This window comes from Physella acuta, unplaced genomic scaffold (assembly GCF_028476545.2).
Source record: "Physella acuta isolate Inbredline_101_S28 unplaced genomic scaffold, ASM2847654v3 ptg001563l, whole genome shotgun sequence".
In the NCBI taxonomy this organism is placed as follows: domain Eukaryota; kingdom Metazoa; phylum Mollusca; class Gastropoda; family Physidae; genus Physella; species Physella acuta.
The window spans coordinates 254,713-276,021 of NW_026733077.1; the positions used below are offsets into that span (position 1 = coordinate 254,713).

The 21,309-nt window shown below is 34.8% G+C and overlaps 1 long non-coding RNA gene across 2 annotated transcripts; it reads right to left on the reverse strand.

Moving 5' to 3' along the window:
- Window positions 1–14,812: 14,812 nt before the first annotated feature.
- Window positions 14,813–18,120, reverse strand: LOC131928905 (uncharacterized). Of its 2 annotated transcripts, none has more exons than XR_009383857.1 (5): window positions 18,007–18,120; window positions 15,970–16,086; window positions 15,655–15,797; window positions 15,248–15,312; window positions 14,813–14,948 (listed from the first exon to the last, which is right to left on the reverse strand). It is a non-coding gene; the product is annotated as an uncharacterized LOC131928905 (long non-coding RNA). The 2 variants fall into 2 exon arrangements; XR_009383856.1 differs by lacking the exon at window positions 18,007–18,120 and adding an exon at window positions 17,640–17,758.
- Window positions 18,121–21,309: the final 3,189 nt, after the last annotated feature.

Below are 21,309 nucleotides of genomic sequence, written 5' to 3' on the forward strand. Positions count from 1 at the left end.
TTTAAGTTACATTTAACATCCGAGTTGCTGGGCACAAAATCATATCATTTTTTATCATCTAAACTCCGGGTAATTTGTTATCACTGAGAAAAAACATTAGACATGTTCTATATTTATAGCCGGCGTATTCGTAAAAGTGTAAGAATCTCCGTAACCTCACTTAGCTCATTAACAATGAGAGTAAAATATATAAATTTTGGTTCAAAGCTTATATCATTTTAAAATCGTTACATGTATATTAAACATAATAATACATTTTACAGAATATCATTATCACGTATTTAACAAAAGTGTAAACACGCTGATACAAAACATCTTAAGTGCTAAAATAATTCAATTTAAAACCTTTATAACCTATATGTTTTTAAAATAAAATCTCTAGGTATGATGGTTCAGCTATTTACATCCCCGATGCCATCGAGGGCGCCCGTGTGCTGGACATTGGCTGTGGAGGTGGAAGTCTGTCTTTTGTTTTGTCCAAACTCGTTGGTCCAGCTGGATACGTTGTTGGAGTTGACCTTTCTAAAAAAAATTCGTAAAGATTTGTTTCATATTATAGCTTAAGTAAACTTACACTCACACACACAAACACACACTCACACACACACACGCCCCCACGTACACACACAGTGGCGTAGCCAGGATCGTCTCAAGGGGGGGGTTCCAATTTTTACCCGGGGACAAACTTTCGATTTGCACCCCCCCCTCAAACTTTCGATTTGCACCCCCCCCTCAAACTTTCGATTTGCACCCCCCCTCAAACTTTCGATTTGCACCCCCCCCCTCAAACTTTCGATTTGCACCCCCCCCTCAAACTTTCGATTTGCACCCCCCCCCTCAAACTTTCGATTTGCACCCCCCCTCATACTTTTTATATATACCGAGGGGTCTATGGGGGGGTTATGACCCCCCCTAACCCCCCCCTGCCTACGCCACTGTACACACATGTAGACACCAAAACACACATAAACTTAAACAAAAAACAACAATAACAATGTATACGTACAGTCAGTAATACAACACTTCATGTTTTTGCATTGTTAAAAGAGTTTGTAATTGTAGGTAAATGTTGATTTTTAAAAAAGTACTTTTGTTCAAGTTTGGTAGATAAACTTTCAAAGAGAAAATGTGATTTTAAACACATTTTATTAGATTTTATGCAACATATTCTACGGATCTCTTGCTGATAGAATGCTACATTAATGGATGTATGTAAAACGACATGGTATCTTTGGTTACTTATATAATTAAACGTAAGATATAGTATAAGTAAAGGAAAGAATCCTGTGGAATTATATGTGGGGCTGTTGAGTCAGAGTTTACTTGTTTTAGTAACCTAAGCACATGTAGGGATATTGTGTTCAGCTACAGCCCAGTTGCCTTTACTTTCCAAAACGTGAGACATGAACCTATCATAGCTGTGTGGGCTCATTGATATCAAACTGATTCGAACTCTAATCTTTTGTGTCTGGAGTCGTCTGCTTTACCAGCTTCGCCGTAGGCCCGCGAGCCGGAATCTCCGGCTTGGCAACCCTAGTGTTTGTTTCATGCGAAAATTCAATCCAGTATTTAAACTAACTTATTCAAATCCATGTTTTTAAATACACTACATCCGGATCTTTTTTTGGTTCAAAAATTTTGCACTGGAAGTGTTTCACGTGTGTTTTATTCAAGTTTAAAGTTCGTGTTTACGTTTTAAAAATTCATTATGGAATCAGGTCCATCAGGCCAACGCCCACTCAAGCGATTTTGTGCTGAAAAAGCACGCGTTATGCTTGATGAGTGGATGAATAATTTAGATTCAGATGAAGAAACATCGGTTTTATCATCTGATGAAGATAATAATTATTCATCAAGCAGTGAGAGTGATAGATCTGGTAGTAGTGGTGATACTGATAGTGATTGTGATAACAACAAAAGTGGGTGTGGCAAACCTTCTGCAGGGAAGGGTAATGGACCCATGCCTAAAAAAAGGAAAGCTGGTACTAATACTTTTGTAACAGGACAGGATGAGCCTGTAACTGTCAGTGGTACTGCTACTACCACTAGTACTACTAATTTTATTTGGGCAGAAGTACATGAAGGTACAACGCAAAACAACTTTCGTTTTGTTCGCCACGAATCCCATGGCGTAAACTCGGATAAAATAACACCCGAGTCAACTGAGCTAGATTGCCTGCTCACTTTATTGAATGACCAGATCATTGAGCTATTATTAGCTAATATCAATGAGTATGCTAGGGGGAAATTAATGTTTCCTCAGCTAAGGCATTCAGTGTACTACAAATTTCAACCAGTAACGAGACCAGAGTTGTTGTAATTTTTTGCTATTTTGATAGCAATGGGCCTCAACCCTAGGCCTTCAATAAAAAGTTACTGGTCTGTAAAAGAAGCCCACCTTTTTACACCTTGGTATGGACAAACCATGGCCAGAAACAGATTTCAGGCCCTTTACCACACATTTTTACATGCGGCTGGTGACAAGGCAGAGTCGCAAGATAAAATTGAGCCCTTTCTCAATACATTGATGGCATCATTCCAAGATGCATTTTACCCCGGTCTTAATTTATCTGTCGATGAAATGGTCATTGGATATAAGGGAAGGTGGAAGAACAAACAGTTCAATGCCACAAAGCCTTCTAAATATCATATAAAAACATTTGGCTTGTGCGACAGTAAGACGGGGTATGTCGTAAATTTATTTACGTACTACTATTCTGCGACTGCTTATAATCCAGACCTAGACAAAAATTGCACCATGGCTGAAAAGGTTTTTCAAAAATTGTTGACACCACTAACAAAAGGCCACCATATTTTTGCAGATAGGTTTTACACCTCTGTACCTCTGCTTGAGTTTCTCAGCCGTCAGAGTCATTATTATACTGGCACGGTCGACATAAGACGGAAAAATTTCCCTCCTGCACTCAAGTCTCTTGTCTTGAGACATATGGAGATGAAGTGGTACATGCATAAAGACAAGTACATTACAGTGGCATTTAGGGATAAAAAGGCTAAAAGGTTTGTGTCAGTTGTGACCAGTCAAGGAAGTGTTAGCAAAACACTTTTCAAAACCAAACATGGTGACGTCGAAAAACCAACAGCCATAAATTTATATAATCAAAATATGAATGGTTGTGATAGAGCAGATCAGCTAGTTGGCTACTATGGCTGCCACAAAAGAAAAAGCCACAAGTGGTGGAAAAAAATATTCCACTGGCTGTTGGAAATCTGCCATGTCAACGCAGCGATCTTATTTCGTGAGTCTCACCCCGAGCAAGCGAAGATCAGTCTAGCTCTGTTCAAGACCAACTTGATTGTTCAACTTATAGCTGAAGCTGGTAGATCACTTGTTGAGAAACCTGTGGATATTGCCATAGCCCAGCAACCACAGCCAAGTGTGAATTTGGTTACTGACAATCCAACCATTCGGCTAGCCGCTATGTTACACATCCCTATGTCGGCTAAAAAGACCGTAATTGTCAGGTCTGTAGTAAACCAGGTGCTCGCAAAAGAACCAGCAATGTATGTGCAGATTGTCCTGGTCAACCATTTTTATGTAAGGAGCCCTGCTTTAGAATTTGGCATACTAAGATTAACTTTAAATCTTAGTATGCTAGTTGTAAACAAAAAAATGTCCTGTTTTCAGCTTTTCAATCTTTTTAGTTTTTTGTGCATAACTTTTTTATTTTACAAGTGTTTTCTTTCATATTTGGATATGTTTTGTATATATGGATAGACAACAAAATGTGTAAGTTTCATAAAGTTTGGGTAAGTGGTTGGTGACCTGTGATTATGTAAGTAGGAAATATTTTTTTTATTTTTTTATGTGTTGTTACACTAACACGTCATTTTAACATGTAAAAAACCTACTTTCTTTAACATAACCCTTAATTATCTTCATTTAGTACTATAGAAAATTTATTTCTGTTTATTTTGATGTATAATACATAATTCTGGTTAGAAAAACATAGGAGCTATAATTATTTAAGTAGGTGAGGGCTGTGTAAAAAAAATTGGGTCACGAAACAATGAGGTCAGGAGGTGGAAAACCCCCTGGTATAGAATGAGTTAAGGTTTATGTTTTGTTTTGTTTTTCTTGTGTTTGTTCCGCTAGATCAGAGCATTTGTAGAAATGTAGAATATGTATGAGTTACCATTCGAGAGAGCTGGACTACTAACCCGTAAGTATCGAGTTCGAATCCGGGTTCAAGTCAGTAGACCGTCTCTGAATCGACCCAACTCTGATGGGTACCTAACTCACGTTAGGGAAAGTAAAGGCGGCTGGGCGTAGTGCTGGCCACACTATCTCTTCATATGCCGAGATCACAGAAACAAGTGAACTGTACTTCACTTGCCCCATAGACCGTCAGGTTTCAAAGGGAAACTTGTACTTTTACGCCATTACAACATTTTGACAGTGTATTATTAATTTAATAACATTTTACCATTCTGGAAATATTTTGTCAATACTGGGTACACATTATGCAATCAACATACAGATACAACTCTGCCAAGAAGAGACAGCCTACCACATCAAAGAATGGGGCTACAGTAAACCCAACTGTGAGTTTATATGCTCGGATATCGAGAGGTTATTGGACCTTCAACTTGAGCCCTTTGACGTTATTGTGTAAGTAGCCTATATATATCATGAATATTAAGATTTTTATACAAAGACACGTATTTGTATGGGTCGTTAATTAACCTGAGGCTTTATTAGGTGGCGATGACGGTTTTGACGTGTAAGTCGAGGGGGGGGGGCGGAGTCTAACCTATGACATATATATATATATATATATATATATATATATATATATATATATATATATATATATATATGCATACATATATATTTAGGTATGTATATATAATGTCATCTACAGTTCTAACGGGCTCATGTGTTTAGTTAATAACAAGGAAAAAGTAATTCAGGTGTTATCCCGTTTGTTAAAGGTAAACTAACAACCGATTTTACTTTTTAAAATATGTTTTAAATTTAAATTCGATATTAGTCTTTTAATAATAATACTAGTACGAACATTTGTATCAGCTATATTATCGTAATATAAAATGAGTAAAATTGCTGTAATAGGAAGGTGGAGAATTCTACAACAGTATTATCTTCTCTGATGTTGAACAATGTGAAGAAGTCAAAGCGACTCCACTTTTAGTTGTAAGTAAATAGTAATTGAGTTTTAAAAACTAATTGCAAATATTTAATAATGTAAGGGTGTGGCAGAACATGGGACTTGGTATTATTAATGTGTATGTTTTATTTTTATGACTGCCTGCATTCTACCTACATATTAAGCATTGCTTTTTACCTGTTAGATGTTGTATATGTATCTCAGTTAATTACAATTAATTATAATCCCGCACACCGAAATCTCATTATATACCCGCACATCCTAATCTCATTATAGACTTATAAAATTTATTCTCATTATAAACCATTCATTATGATTAGATTATACTCCGGCAGATATTATTAAAAACGCTTATCTAAATATCACTATAATTCCTTAAATCCTAATCTCATTCTAAACCCTCACATCATAATCTCATTATAATCCCGTTCATGCTAATCTCAATGTAAACCTACTTATCTTAATCTAAGCGCCCATTCTAATCTCCTTATAATCCCTGCATGTTCCTATCTCAGGCTATGGACTCAGTGGTGCCATGGTGTGGTCTGTCCTTATCAACCTGCACGTTCCTATCTCAGGCTATGGACTCAGTGGTGCCATGGTGTGGTCTGTCCTTATCAACCTGCACGTTCCTATCTCAGGCTATGGAATCAGTGGTGCCATGTTGTGGTCTGTCCTTATCAACCTGCACGTTCCTATCTCAGGCTATGGACTCAGTGGTGCCATGGTGTGGTCTGAGCTGAAAGAGTTGACAGGCCAGTATTGGTTCTCAGACCCTTACCTATTGTACGCCGCTGACACCTTCCAATTTGGCAGCGAGAAAAACAAGCCTTACCTGTTGTACGCCGCTGACACCTTCCGATTTGGCACCCAGAAAACAAGCCTTACCTGTTGTACGCCGCTGGCACCTTCCAATTCGGCAGCGAGAAAAACAAGCCTTACCTGTTGTACGCCGCTGACACCTTCCAATTTGGTACCGAGAAAAACAAGCCTTACCTGTTGTACGCCGCTGACACCTTTCAGTTTGGTACCGAGAAAAACAAGCCTTACCTGTTGTACGCCGCTGACACCTTTCAGTTGCGCACCGAGAAAAACAAGCTGGATCTAAGTGGGTGACGCCCATCTATTTACTTTGGCTATGTTTAAAAAAAAAATTTATTCTATGATATGAAAACCCGATCTACAAGGGGCTTCTAAAAATGACGTCATCTTCTTTAACGTTTTTATATACACCATTCTTTTAATGTAGTAACACATTGTCTCGAAAAGCCAGAACCCCCATTCCTAAAATGACGTAACACTTGAGCCTACACCCCCCCCCCCCCTCTCTCAAAATTAATTGCAGTGCTTGTATTTTTTTAACTTCGACTTCTTTCTAAAATATTTTTTTTTACGGTCGGTCAACATTCAGTTTTGTCATCAATGTCTATATTAGTATACAAACACAGTCTTTGAAAAGAAGTCAGTTTATAACTTTATTTTTTAAAATGCAAAAAGTTTGTCAACCCTCTCTCGTGACACATTGTCAAATAACCATCCCCCCCTCCCCCACTCTCCAACACCTTCCTTGGAGTATGACGTCGTTTATGGACGCCCCAATGAATATCGTTTAGTCACATAGAATGAAAAACACATGTTACAGGTAATACCTTTGATTCCTAGCTTAACTAGGTAGTAAATTGAAAAAAAAATGTTGTAAATGGTAGAACGTCTGGATACAATTCAGAAGGTCTCGACTTTGGTTAAACTTATGAACATGAAAGTAGGATGCTCTTGAGTTCACCCAGCTTCGATAGGTACCTGACCTACGTTGGGGAGAGAAAAAGCGGCTAACCCATTTACCCCTTCATATGCCGAAGTTAAGAAACATATGAAATCTTCCTCATCTGAACAAAGGATCACTAGGTTTAAGGTTGATTTTTACTTGCTAATGTACTAATTGTACAGAAGGATGTATATTTGATTGCATTTTATTTTATTTTTTGATTGACAAAAAGCTGGGAGACATTTTAATATAAATGTCTGTATGTCATTAAATATACAGGAGGAGCTAACTATGTGTGTGCTGTGTATAGACTTGTTAAATTGACGCCTAAAACTGTTAGTCAAACCGCCATTGTGACCTACAATGGTAAATACGAGAACAACGAGGACTTTTTCAAATGGGATGTTGATTTGACGTTCAAGGTTTTTAAATTATCATTTCTTCTGTAACTGTCAAAGATACTAAAATATTATAAAAATATATTACAATGATACTATCGTTTCTAAAAATATCACAACTCATAAAGAAATTACGTTTCATTTATGAGATATTAGTTCTAAAAAAAATTTAAATACATTCAACAATTTTTTTTTCATTTTACAGAAAGATGTCCCTATAAAGATAGATGGGTATTTGGCTAGTATCTTGGCTAAAACAAAATACGCTAATTTTTTTGGAATTGAAAAATGTACAAATCGTGTGACTTTGAAAATGGTAACAAAGATATTTTTTTCTATTAAATAATCCGCAATCATTCAAAATCGTATAAATAATTTATACATTTATTTACAAAAGGTTTACATTTTCTTTTTACAAATTAAAACTCTAATTTTAGAACCAGAATCCTTTCAATTATCTGAAAACACTGCGTGAAGATGGATCATCATATCCGACACCAATTTTTCCTGTGGTATGTTTTATAGTATACTGGTAATCATGCTTGTATATAAAGTGTAATTGTAAAATGGTAGTTGTGTGATTGTGTAATGGTAATTGTGATTGTATATCTGTAAAATCATAAATGTGTAACAATACTTTATTGATTACCTAGTTTCAAAGTTGCTTTCATCAGATTTTATCAATGTTCTATATAACTTTTGGATATATTTCATGTTCTATGCTTGTTCTTCATATAGTTATTGATAAATATTTGTATTTTATTCTAACAAATTTTTATTCTGTTAATATTTCTTCTATTATAATGTTACAGAAAAACAATTCACATTGTATTATTTTGTAAACGTGTATAAATGTTATATTATTACCACTCATTTTATATTAAACATTAATACAAATTTAATTGTTTATATTGGTAATTAACTTTTTTTGTAGCAAACACTTCCATATTTTTAAATTATACTTATTATAATGTTCTTATATTACAAAAACATTTTACATACATTTATTAGTAACATCTTTTTTTTTTGTTTAGAGGATATTAATTTTTTTTCAGGATGAACACCACAACAAGTTGTAAGAAGATTCCATTAAAAACATTCTTTAGAAAACTAACTTGAACCGCGCACAGTTTTTACATTAATTAACTGTCTTAGTCAATGTTTTCTGATCATTCTTGTCAATGCAAGATAAGTGCACCAGTTATAGGAATTTTTTTTTTCAGCGTAACATTTTAATTCGTGTTGTACAAAATTATAGTATGATAAAGTTTATTGAGTGGGACGGCTTCGCCTAGCGGTAGAGTGTTAAACTGCTTATCCGAAAGTCATGAGTTTGAATCCAGTTTGATATCAGCAGAACGTCACTGATGAATACTAAACTCATGTAGCATAATGTTGTACTTTCATATACCGAGATCACATGGACCGTCAGGTTTGAAAAGGGAACTTTACCATGGTTACTGTTTTTTTCTGCAAATGTACCGTAATATTGTAGTGTTTTTTATAAAATAAAATGGATGCACATATTGTCAAATATTTTTTTACGTCCTTTTGAATACCATTTTCCAGCCGATCATACACTATTCTCAACGACACTGTCGTTAAGTGGCTTATCAACAGTGTCGGTATATAATAACTATATAGATTTTTTCTCATTTGATTCTGTCGTTGAGACTCTAATTATAGTTATAAACTGTAAAAACTAGCTAACGGAATAAAACCATTTCAATTAATTAATCGCTTAAAATATTTAATATAATAAAAATTAAACAACCATTCATTTTACAGATCTAATAATAATTAATATTATAAAAAATGCATCTTCTGTCTTTAAAATTGAAAATTATATTATTTTTAGCAATATAAATTAATATTAATACAGTGGATTGCTGAATTTAATTGTGATCATAGTTATGATTAATTTTAGAGATTATATGATTAATTTATACATAATTAAAATTACAGAATATTGATTATTCGGTATAGAAAACATTAGGGTAGAGATTACTAAACGATATAATATAGGATTATGTAATATAGAATATATTAGTATATTATTATAGAATCTAGGCTATACAACAAGTAATACATGATATGATTGCAAAATAGAAAAAATACATAATATGAAGGCCCATTTTGTAATCATTTCGTTTACAATATATTATTACAAATATAAAATTGTAGAATACGTAATAGCTATTTTTATCGAATTTATACATAGAATGTGCTATATAATCTTAAGAACATGATTATGTAGTGGCGTATGTACAAGGTGTGCCAAGGGGCTATACCCCCCTCCCGATATATATATATATATATATATATATATATATATATATATATATATATATATATATATATATATATAGTACCCCTAACCAGAGGCGTCACAAGTTGGGGGGCGGGGCTGAGGACTGCGCAAGGTGGCAAAATTTCGGGGGGTGACACCATGGCGAAAAATAGCAAAATATATAGAAACAGTATGCATTTTGCCAGTTCAATAAATGACTAATGAGAGTTAATGTACTAATAACTGACTGCAGATAAAAAAAAATATACAATTAACTGTGCACGTTTAAAAACTATTACCCAGGGGGGGGGGGGGGGGGGGGTGAGGGGAGATGACACAAACGGCTAAATGAACAGATGAATACATGCTTGTTGAATTTTTGGATAACAGATTTGCTAAGCGACGACCGGAGAGAGGCTGATACCAAAATCTAATAATTTACGATGAAAACGATGCTTTTTTTCACATGAATTAATAGGTGGATTATGTGCGAAATTTGACGACATTGGGGAAAATGGGAAGTCACCAAATGTAGCTATATATATATAAATATATATATATATATATATATATATATATATATATATATATATATATATATGTATATTTCTCTCTATGTATATATATATAATGAAGTTCTGCTTGTTTGTTTGTGGGTTTGTTTATGTCCTCTGTGCAGCACTACGCTTTTCATCCTATGGCCATGCAACTTAAGTTAAGAATACCACTGGATATATTTCACAAGCACGGTGCCCCAGCAGGGCGCGAATCGATTCTTCTCTATATAGGGTATATATACGAAAAAGTAGATTGCGGTTTAATCCCGTTCATCCGCTCGCCATAAAACTTCAGGGGAGGTTACAGTAAGAAATTCTTTTATTTTTTATTTTACAGGGCGGCGCTCCTGGAGGGTGCAATTTTTCTCTACACAGTTTGTAAAAAAACAAAACGGATGCTGTTTGACATCGTTCATCTGAGTGCCGTTAAACTTTCGAGAGTTAATGAAAACACTCACGAGAAGGTTTCTGCGAAAACAAAAATTAAAATGTATTATGGGCGTTTCCCTGGAGGGTGCGATTTTTGTTAATAAACGGCTTGGCGCCCGAAAATCCAGGGCGGCGATATTAAAACTTGAGCCTTCTGCATAAGGGCTAAGGTAAAAAAGCAACAAAAGGCGCAGCCGCCGGCGCCCCGGATATTACGTAACCCGAAGCGCCCCGTGCTACCATGTGAACACTATGACGCCTACGTTCGTTTTTTTTTAATTTATACACTAAAGACACGATGGGCAACAATAATTGTTGACTATATGGAATCAGGCGCGTCTGCCGGCGCCCCGACAGGATGCGATTTGGCGCCCTGGGATATCCTAAGGTTGTGTTAAAGAGCACTCTACAATATTGACTCTGTGGCACACGACATTCGATAACAATTTGTTTGACCCGGTGCACCCCTGGCTTCGGGAGGAACACTATGAGTTTTAAAAGAGCGCCCTACAGTAGGGAAACTTTTGTCTACTGCACCACTGTCGTGTGGTCTAGCACCTCGAATTTGCGCCTCAACAGCTATGATGAAAGCAATATAACACCGGCTTTGATTACATTTAAATTGTTTAGATTTAGAAATAAATGTCAAGCGTAAAAAAATACGTGATAGCTAATGTAATTATGGAATCCTCTTAAAATATTGCGTCAGTCTGTCTTCTGAGACCGCAGCAACGCGCGGAACGGGTACGCTGGTTTAATATATATTTCTTCTATATAAATAATTCTCTTCATGGATACCATAGAAAACACCAAGCGGTAAGCTCCCCTAGCAGCCCCCTCTCTTTCTCTCTATCCCTACCACCCCCATCCCTACATGGTCTGGTGAGCTGTGGTTCAAGCTAAATGTTTACAATCGTAGAGCCGTGTTTAGTGACAGCTATTAGGGGCAGATAATTTAGTTTGAAACGATTTTAAACTTAGTGGAGGTAACTAAGAGGGGGCTGCTTTCACTGGGAGGGGGGTGGGTAGGGTTTGTGTGAAAGGAGGGTGGGGAGGGGGAGGTTATCGTCCTTAACGAGCTACTGATAGTGTTTTAAAGCAAATATTTTCAGTGGCAGCATTGTTACTGTCGAATTCACAAATTATGAATTACTGAAAAGTAGAAAATGAAACAACTAAATAGCAGCGTGTGATAGCGGCTCGTAAAATATAAAACACAATGTAAATACCTTTGTTATACCTAAGGAAAATAATAATATGTAACATGGATTCCTGAAATTTTGCCCTGTTTTAATTTTTAACGTTGGGATCCTCCATCAACATCCATACTCTCCTTTAGTATGTTCAGGCATTTTTTTTCATTTATGGGAAGGGGTGATCGGAAAGTGTGACAACACATTTTTGCTTTCATCCGTTATTTCGGGCTTTAAAAGGTTGCTTTTGGTATTAATTCATTTATTAACTCAATGCTTATCGAGGTCAGTACATATTATAATAAACCGGGAGTGATCTCCCCTAAACTTTCTCGAATATTCTAATATAACACTACGGGGAATGGCAACTCGGGAAATAGACATGATTTTTAATCCACTTTAAATACTTAATCTTTTTAAAATAGAATAAAACCTCGTAGAAAAAAGAATTGCACACCAAGTGAACGCCAAATAAAGATGTGCATAATAGTGCGCAACATTATTAGTACTTTATAAATTTACGTGCGTTTTTTGAGAAATCGGAAATATCGTAAATTAGTACTTCCTGTCAACGGAAATTACTCAAAATTTGACAGAAGGCAGAGAATTAGATCTTTTACTTACATGTGAAATTTCATTTATCTATCTGAAATAGTACTCAAGTTATAGGCTTTTGAAAAATTCAAAGTAGAAAAAGTACAACTTTCGGTTATCGGAAATCGCTCAAAAGTTTATACGGATCTACGATTTTGATAAAATACTTATATATGAAATTTCATCAACCTAGCTGTAACGGTACTCAAGTAATCGTGTTTACACACAGACACACACAGACACACAGACATACGGACAAGATTGCAAAATTATGTTTTTCCGTATCAGTGAGGTGTAAAACGTCGAGATTTGTAAAAAATCTCGATTTTTTTTTGCACGATTAAAAGACTTTCTCTATACTTCGTATATACGAGAAAGTAAAAATGCAGTTTCAGGGGAACGGCGGAGGGGGTTATGTGTTGAGGTGTGGTGTTTTTAAAGAGAGTGGTGGGGGGGGGGGGCTTTTTGTGAAAATGTGTTACAATTAGAGAAGGGGGGTTGGGTGCAAAATCGTCTGAAGAGTGAGTCGTCGTTAATGGGTGACCACTTTATGATTGTATATTGACGTCACCATCATTTTGGGCGGTAGCTTTATGTGACGATATGTAACGAGAAAAAAGAGGGTTGAGTTAATGGCGTAGCATTTATTTTGCATTTTTTAAGGATACATATAATAAAAACACTGCTTATTTTGTTTTACATGTGTGACGACATTGTGTTAACCAAATGTATTGAATAGTAGGACTTACAGATTATTAGTTCTCCCTCCCCCTGAAGCAATTATCCCCTGTAATTTACCCCCCGCCAAGGAGGACATCCCCCCCCCCACGGACACACCTCTTAAGGTACAGCTGGGGTTAGGGTTATAGTTAGGGTTACGGCTAGGGTTAGGGTTAGCGTTAGGGCTAGGGTTAGAGTTAGGGTTAGCGTTCTGGCCAAGGTTAGGATTATGGTTAGGGTTACGGCTAGGGTTAGGGTTAGGGCTTGGGTTAGAGTTAGGGCTAGAGTTAGAGTTAGAGTTTGGGCTAGGGCTAGCGTTCGTGCTAAGGTTAGGGTTATGGTTAGGGTTAGCGTTAGGGCTAGGGTTAGAGTTAGGGCTAGAGTTAGGGTTAGCGTTCGGGCTAAGGTTAGGGTTAGCGTTCGGGCTAAGGTTAGGGTTAGGTTCAGAATTAGAGTTAGTGTTATGGTCAGGGTTAGGATTAAGGCTAGGATTAGGGTTAGTGTTATGGTCAAGGTTAGGCTGAAACCTAAGTCTAGAGTTGGTTTTGGTTATGTGTTAAGTTTTAGGCTAAGGTGAATGCTTAGGGTTTGGTCATTTTTTTATCGATTAGGACTAAGTAAATACATAGGTATAGAGTTTGAGTTAGGATCATAACTTGAGGCCGGGGGGGGGGGATTCTCCAGGGCGGTTATTGACAAGAAGTAATTGCCCCGGGGGGTAAATACGGGAGGGGGGGTCACCTCCGGGAGGGGTAATTGACGGGGTGGGGGTAATGTCATGTAGCCAGGTCCACTATTAGAAAGCCAAGATTCCAAACTTTGTAGCCTTATGTAGGTAATCTAATCTCATACAAGTTCTTGAAAGCAACATCAAAGACGAGAAATAAGAAGAGCCATCGTTGTCGGCTTATTTAACAGGGAAGTCTTAGTCTAAATCAATCCACGACAATGTCTTTAAGACAATAAACCTTAACTTTGCTTGAAAAAACAATATCGTTCTTCATTCAGTCAAACTCAACATTATGGCTTCACTGAACTTTGTCATTGAAATGCATGTGTAGTTTGAAATGTGTGTCTGTTAAAATTGTACAGTTGATTCCGAATATATCCAGCCTTTTTCTTCTTCGTTCAGCTGATTTTCTGTCTGGATTTCTTTTCTTATCTTTTGTCAATCCAAGAAAAAGTGTTGTATCCCCAATATAGGTTGCTATCCCCAACTATAGAGCCTCATCTACACGGGAGATTGAACTCAGGACTTCTCGGTTTAGCAACCACGAACTTTACAAGTTCTTGATTTTGGTATTGGCGTGTCAGTTTTCTTCTTTATATAGTCGACATCTAAAGTTAAACAAAAAGAGTTGCCTACCTCAGCAAAAGTCAATGTAGGCCAATTATGGCCAGTGTAGCAATTAGCAACATCAAAGTTGATTTGGATTCCATGCAACACTCATTCCATACTTGCCTGGAGTACAAACTGGGTCACAGTATTCTCTGGTAAACAATTAAGTTATTTTCCAAATATGTGCTCAGCTAATAGAAACAACATTCCTAGATTGTTTTATTTTTAGTTTTTTTGTTTTTTTTAAAGGGCTTCAACTGTTTTAATGTCAAATTGTGCTGGGAATACTATAACTACATACTACACTTTTCAGCTTTCAATCACTCGCATCTTATGTACACAGTAAGAAAACCAAATACATCAAATTTTGCGAAATAATTTATTTATCAAACCTGACAATTGCATAAAAAGCCAAAATGAATATATCAGGATTATTGCAATTATCGCCATTTGCAGATTCTTGTTTAACTATGGTAGATGGAAGTATTAGTTGCCTTTCACATCACTTTTCACTTCCTCAAACAAAACCAAATGATTTTCTTAAAAATCCATCTGAAATAATAACATTAGCACAAAAAAAATCTTTAGTTTAATACATCAAAACAAAACAAGAAAAAAGTGATTGAATGGGATGAATCATGGCATATATAAAGTTTTGCTTTAGTGATAAAGGGGGAGAAATTTAAGTTCTTTTAAGTAAAACATAAGCTAGAGAAATAAACTATTAGGCCTAATTTAAATAATTTAATTCCTTTCTCCCAAAACACTACATGTATCCCTAAAAAAAGGAAAACTTAAAATTTATCAATATTTACCTTGTGTATAAACTCTTCTGTACATCTACTGTATCAGCTTGACGCTCATTAGGTATGCCTAGTTCCTGTTGAGCAGTTAAGACAAATTAAGTAAATAATTCAAATTTGTAAGACAAACCACTAAATGATAATGTAAGATATATATATATATATATATATATATATATATATATATATATATATATATATATTTATATATATATATCCTGCCTGCAAATCGGCATATTTTGCAAAACAAATATTTAAAAAGATATAGAATTATTTATAAAAATACATATTGTATCAATCATCACAAATGACTTGGTCTTACTAGGTAAAATATTTTTTAAATACAATATTTATACAAATAAAAATCTATCTCAATCAACATGTTCAAAATAAACCAAAGTAAACTTGTGATAACTTACCTGATTCAAGTTTGAGAGGATTCACCCAGTTCTGGCCACTGAAGCAGATTAGATGCTTGTATTATAACACTTGTGATATACTGATTGCAAATTTTTTCAGTTTTAGTCCTGGAGATCCATGTTGTAGGCATAGACTGTTAAACCTGGATAGTAATATTATAGAAGTAAATTATATCTAGTATAAGTATAATATAAATATTTAAAAAATAAATGACACTAAATTATATTTATCATCATTGGAAATAAAAGTGGTACAATTAAGTTATAAAAAAACAAATTATAAAATTTAAAGCAGCTTATTAATAATTGTCACACCTTTTCCTGCTTTTATGTCAAATGTAAGAGGTAATAGAGAAAGAACATCTTGTGTCATTTAGTATGCTGTAGTCTTATTACTGGTAAAAATCAGATCTTCCCTTTTTTTGGGTGAACCTGTAAAAGAGAAATTACAACATGCATAAACACAATGAATTTCATATCTAATCCTCAACTAGTTATCACCCCAATCCTAACCTCATTTTTTAAAACCAATTTCTAAATATGTTTTCAGAACAAATTTATATTAAGTCTACCTATTTTAATGTTCAGAATACTAATAGTTATCAAAACTACTTCCAGTTGAAATTCAAGATACCTTTATAAAAAGTTATTAGGCTGCTACATCTGAAAACTAAGGTCAATGCAAAGACTTCCAAATTAACGATAAGTAGGCTTGTATAGATATTGTATATAATTACTAGCCCAATAGTATTACTCTACGACCAATGTATAGGACAATGTATCAGACCTAATTCCTATAATTAGGCCTACTAATTATTAAATAATTAATAGATCTAACAGTAGGATAATTACAATTATGAGCCTTAGCTGACATAGAGAGCTGAATACTGAACAAAACATTTTTAAAAATTATGGTAAGCTAAGTGAGTTGAATTATTTTATTTAGATATAATATACTCTATAGTGATAACCGCAGAGTAGCATATAATCATAATTTAAAATTAAATCTATACGCAACATTAAGCCTCTGCCTTGTTGCCTAATTAAAAACTAAAGCCTATTAAGCCTTTTCCTAATAAGCCTTTGGCCTAATTTAATAACTTTGCCTATATAATATATAAGTAAGCTAAACTACTTGTAAGACCTAATAGACTAATGACTAAGAGAGTGCAGGCCCCTATCCGATATTATATAATATATGCTCTCGATATCATAATATCTAACACTGATTACATTAATTTACATAAGAATTTTAGATCTCCAATACATAGGCCTAGGTCCTAAATAAATTATTTTTGTTTATTGAGCCCTTAATGTATAAGATATGATCTGTTTTTTTAATAAAAATAAGCCTATACTACCTATACAATACACACATGACATTTTTGTTCATTGCTCATGATTCTCAGTCTGAACTAGTGATTTATCTAATATCTAGATTCTAGTACTACTTTAGGCCTATTTAATTATTTATTAGTAGGCTGAATAAAATCTAAAGCTATCCTTTATTACTATATTGGCCTATATTATAGGCCTATTATTCTATAATTAATTTATGTTTTCTTTCAATACATAGTAGATTCTGTGGTACCTCAACATTCTAGTGCCTGGACATACGAGATTTTTTAAATACGCGCAGTTGAGTGAGTAATCGCTTTGAGTTACAAGCAAAATTTGAGATACCATATTCTGTGGCTTTCACAGTTCATGAAAAAGAAATACCCCAAAAAGATGCAAATGATTATTCATCGCAGCTACTTAATTTTAATAATATGCGTCTTACTCATATTTGCAGCATTATGAAAGGGAGAAAGAAATTAACTTCCTGAACAAGTTTTATTTTAAGCTACCAGCACATAAAAGTGACTTAAATAAAGCAGTGCAAAAAAAGAAGAAAAAGCTGTCACGAAAATTAGAGAATCTCGGTCTTACTTAAGCTAACGTAGACGTAATAATTTTATTTAGTATTAGTACTTAGGCCTTACGTTTAAGTCTTAAGCGCCAAGTGCAACAATGCTCAGTGAATTTTAGCCATGTTCCATTAAGTTTAAGAATAATGTGTAGGCCTAATGTGTAGCTTTAGTAATTTTTAGACCTAAGCCTAAGCTTGTACATACAGATCTAGATCTACAAACAATTTGATATAGATTGTAGAAGAGATTTAAAATTGAATAGATCCAAAAGGACAGCTATGCCACGGAAATAATTCTCTTTCTATTCTAGATCTAGAATCTATTAGATCTAGATCTCTAGTGCTACTGAAAAATTACTAGATCTAGATCTAGATTCTAGATCTAGATTCTAGATCTAGATTCTAGCTAGATCTCTGATCTAGATCTATCATTTACTTACGAGGCACTAGGCATACTTTTAACTTTTCTCTCTAGTCAATAATGTAGATTTCTATATTCTAGATCTAAATTTAAATCTAGATCTTGCAGATTTGCGTAGGTTATACATCTGTGTAAATCGTTGATCAAGTAGATCTAGATCTAGAGGATCTAGATTTGGACTAGCTCTCGTCAAAACAAAATGGCTGGAATCTTCAGTTACATTTCTCGTTTCGTTTCTTTTTTTTAACCATAAAATATAGAGTCTTCGGAGTTTTGAGTTTTTTATTAATTCTCTACGACAGTCTCGTTTGAGAACGATTGGAAGGGTCTTATTCTCATTGACACTATTGGAGAGAAACTCAACGTTTTTGTCGTTGAGACAATACGCATGGGGTGCATTTTCAACACAATTAAATATTGCAACAAAAGATTCCACCACCTCTGATAGGCACCTAACTCACGTTAGAGAAAGAAAATGCCCATGGGCGTTGTGCTAACCTCACTATCTCTTCATATGCCACAGGATAGGTGAACTCTACTTCACTCGCCACATGATCCGTCAGGTTCGAAAAGGGAACTTCGTTTTTTTTTTCTTGGTTAAAAATGATAACATTTGCATAACATTTAGTATACTATATTTTCATGATGCGCTATAAAATAGTTAATTATGTAAAAGAACTTGTCGTTATTTTTTACATTTTTTACTAGTTTTAATTTGCTTTTGAATGTGAAGGCGCAAAACTGTTTTAAAAAGGGTAAAGATTAACACAGTTATATCAAATCTAATAGAGCTGGATTCAGTATACTTTACACCTTTGCAATAACACACATATGCAATGATTATTGTATCTTCTGCACGTGTTTACTAAACAAATCACGGAATTTGGAGATGTATTTGAGGTAAATTAAAACATTCCCACAACAAAATAACACTGGCACATGTGTACTAGTACATCGAGAGCCTCGTATAATCGTCCATACTTTCCGAATAGCGATAACTCTGGGAATAGTAGCAGCGGTGGATGGAGACACACCCTTGGCGTGTTGCAAACGATGTACGCTAGACAGAGAACAAAAAGCTGCTGGGTAATTCTGATCTCTTTGCTGCTTAATTTAAATTTTCTCGGTTGTTGAGATGGACTATTTTGTTTGTTTCTACGGTTTGTGTTTTTAACTGAAGACGCTAAACCTTCCCTGGTGTGTTGTCGAAATTTGAGGGCTTTTGTTAGAACAATTTTCATAGAAATGGCGGAGATGAGCAAAACTATTAGGACAAAGTTTGTTAAAAGAAGCCCTGTCATCGTTCAAATGACATCAGTCACCAAATGCCATGTAGGTGATGTCCAAAATAAAGCTCTGGCTGTGTTAGTTTTTATATCAGGTTGAGGAATTATACCCATGAAGGCGAAAATAGGAACTTCAACGAAGAAGATGAATGTTGCCGATCGTTATCATCGCGCAGTGGTAGAATTCGCTGCCCGCAAGCTCCAAGTAAAAATCTACACTATACGGGTCCACGGGAAAGTAGGTTTTATAACCGCTCGTCAATTCAACACAGGCAAAAGTGCAGGAGATCGACCCTGCTGATTCACATACAAGAAATAATAAATCACAGACAGATAGAAAGAAGAACGATAAGGTGATTCCGTCTTTGAGACCCATAGCGACAAATGTCCTTATCGTCATAGCGTTGCCTATGATTCCTACAAGGGCGATAATTCCACGACAAAGGCAGATAACTAAGCTGACTAAAGTTACGTTATCCTGCTTTGAAATCGCTGGAGCGAGTAACGAGTCGATTATTCCAGACATGATTGTCTCTCTACAGCGTCTGAACGTTTATGTGAACCTGATGTTATAATTTTAGGTAATGTCTTTGTTGCAGAACAAATTCCCCAACAATTATATGTTTTTCTGTGAAAAAAAAGTACACTCAGTTTAAAACTGTTACTGCAGTATAACTACGACATGCCAACTACGACTGATCAACTGTTAAAACACAACAAAATACCTTGTCGTTGTTTAAATAGTTTACAATTGTCTACTAAAAAAAAAAGTTGCATGATTTTTCTAGTTTAGGCATGCCTAATTTGTGCGAGCGAAAATTCACAAATTGATTGTCTTGTTAAGTACCAATATCGTAAGATGCATCTTCGAGGAATTTTTATTTTTGATCGATTTTACCGGCTCGTTCTGCTATTTGAACATAATTTTCTTTAGGTGTTTACAGATTTTTAGTTATACCTACAGGATTTAATTCAATTTATACCACTACTAATCTAAACTTAAATTTATATTAACCCTTTATTTACGGAATTATGTTCTGAATAAGATTTTTACTAAAGCAATGTGTTACTATATTGCTTTTGGCACATTCAAAGCATATGTCGAAGGAAATTTCGTTTCATAAATTTTTAATGGCCCAAACAGATATTGGTACTTATAAGTACCGTCAGTAATCTAGGACATTTTTTTTCAAAAAGAAATTTTTTTACAAAACAGGAACAAACGATACAATTTATTAACTAATAACATGGCAATCATCATAACAATCACATTTTGTAATTTTTACACATAAATACAGCACAAAAGTATATTTTGAGTACGATTTTTACTGGATTTTCTATTGGAACACATCTTAGACCTCATACACAGCAAAAGTAGTCGACATGTCATGCTCCCTCAATCTTGTCTGTGGTCTTTCTGGTGTAGCAACGGTTGCCAGAATGAAATGCTTTTGCTGGAAGCTTCCATTAACTAGTACCATGAGCCGCATAAACAAACATAAGCCTAGTCATTCAGACTAGTATAATTGTAGCCTACTAGAATGTTATGACAAGTCTACACTACAGTGCAAAGTTCATAAATAAAAGTGAGCTCAATGTGTTTAGGATAGCCGTAGTGGATTACTCTTTTCTGTTTACTGATTAAAATTTACCTTATAGATCTATACTATATGCAGAAGTATGGACTATTACCAGTCTACAGGTATACATTACGTAAATGCTAGTTATTGTTGGCAAGACAGTTTATTGCAGTAAATATAACTAACAAATTAAATCTAACTACTAGAACTAGGCTTTGGTATACAAATGCAGTAAACTAAACCTTGTAAACGAGCCTGCAACTGATCCCTTTATTCTTGTTATTTTTTACTAATAGAAATTAACATGTAATTACAATATTTCTTAGGTAATGCTTATGCAAACCTTCTTATAAATGTGTAAATATCATTTTTTGAGTACATTTCGATAATTTATTATCAAGACAATATTTATGTAACTCCACCTAACAAATTTGCCATTTTCTTAAAATCCTAAAA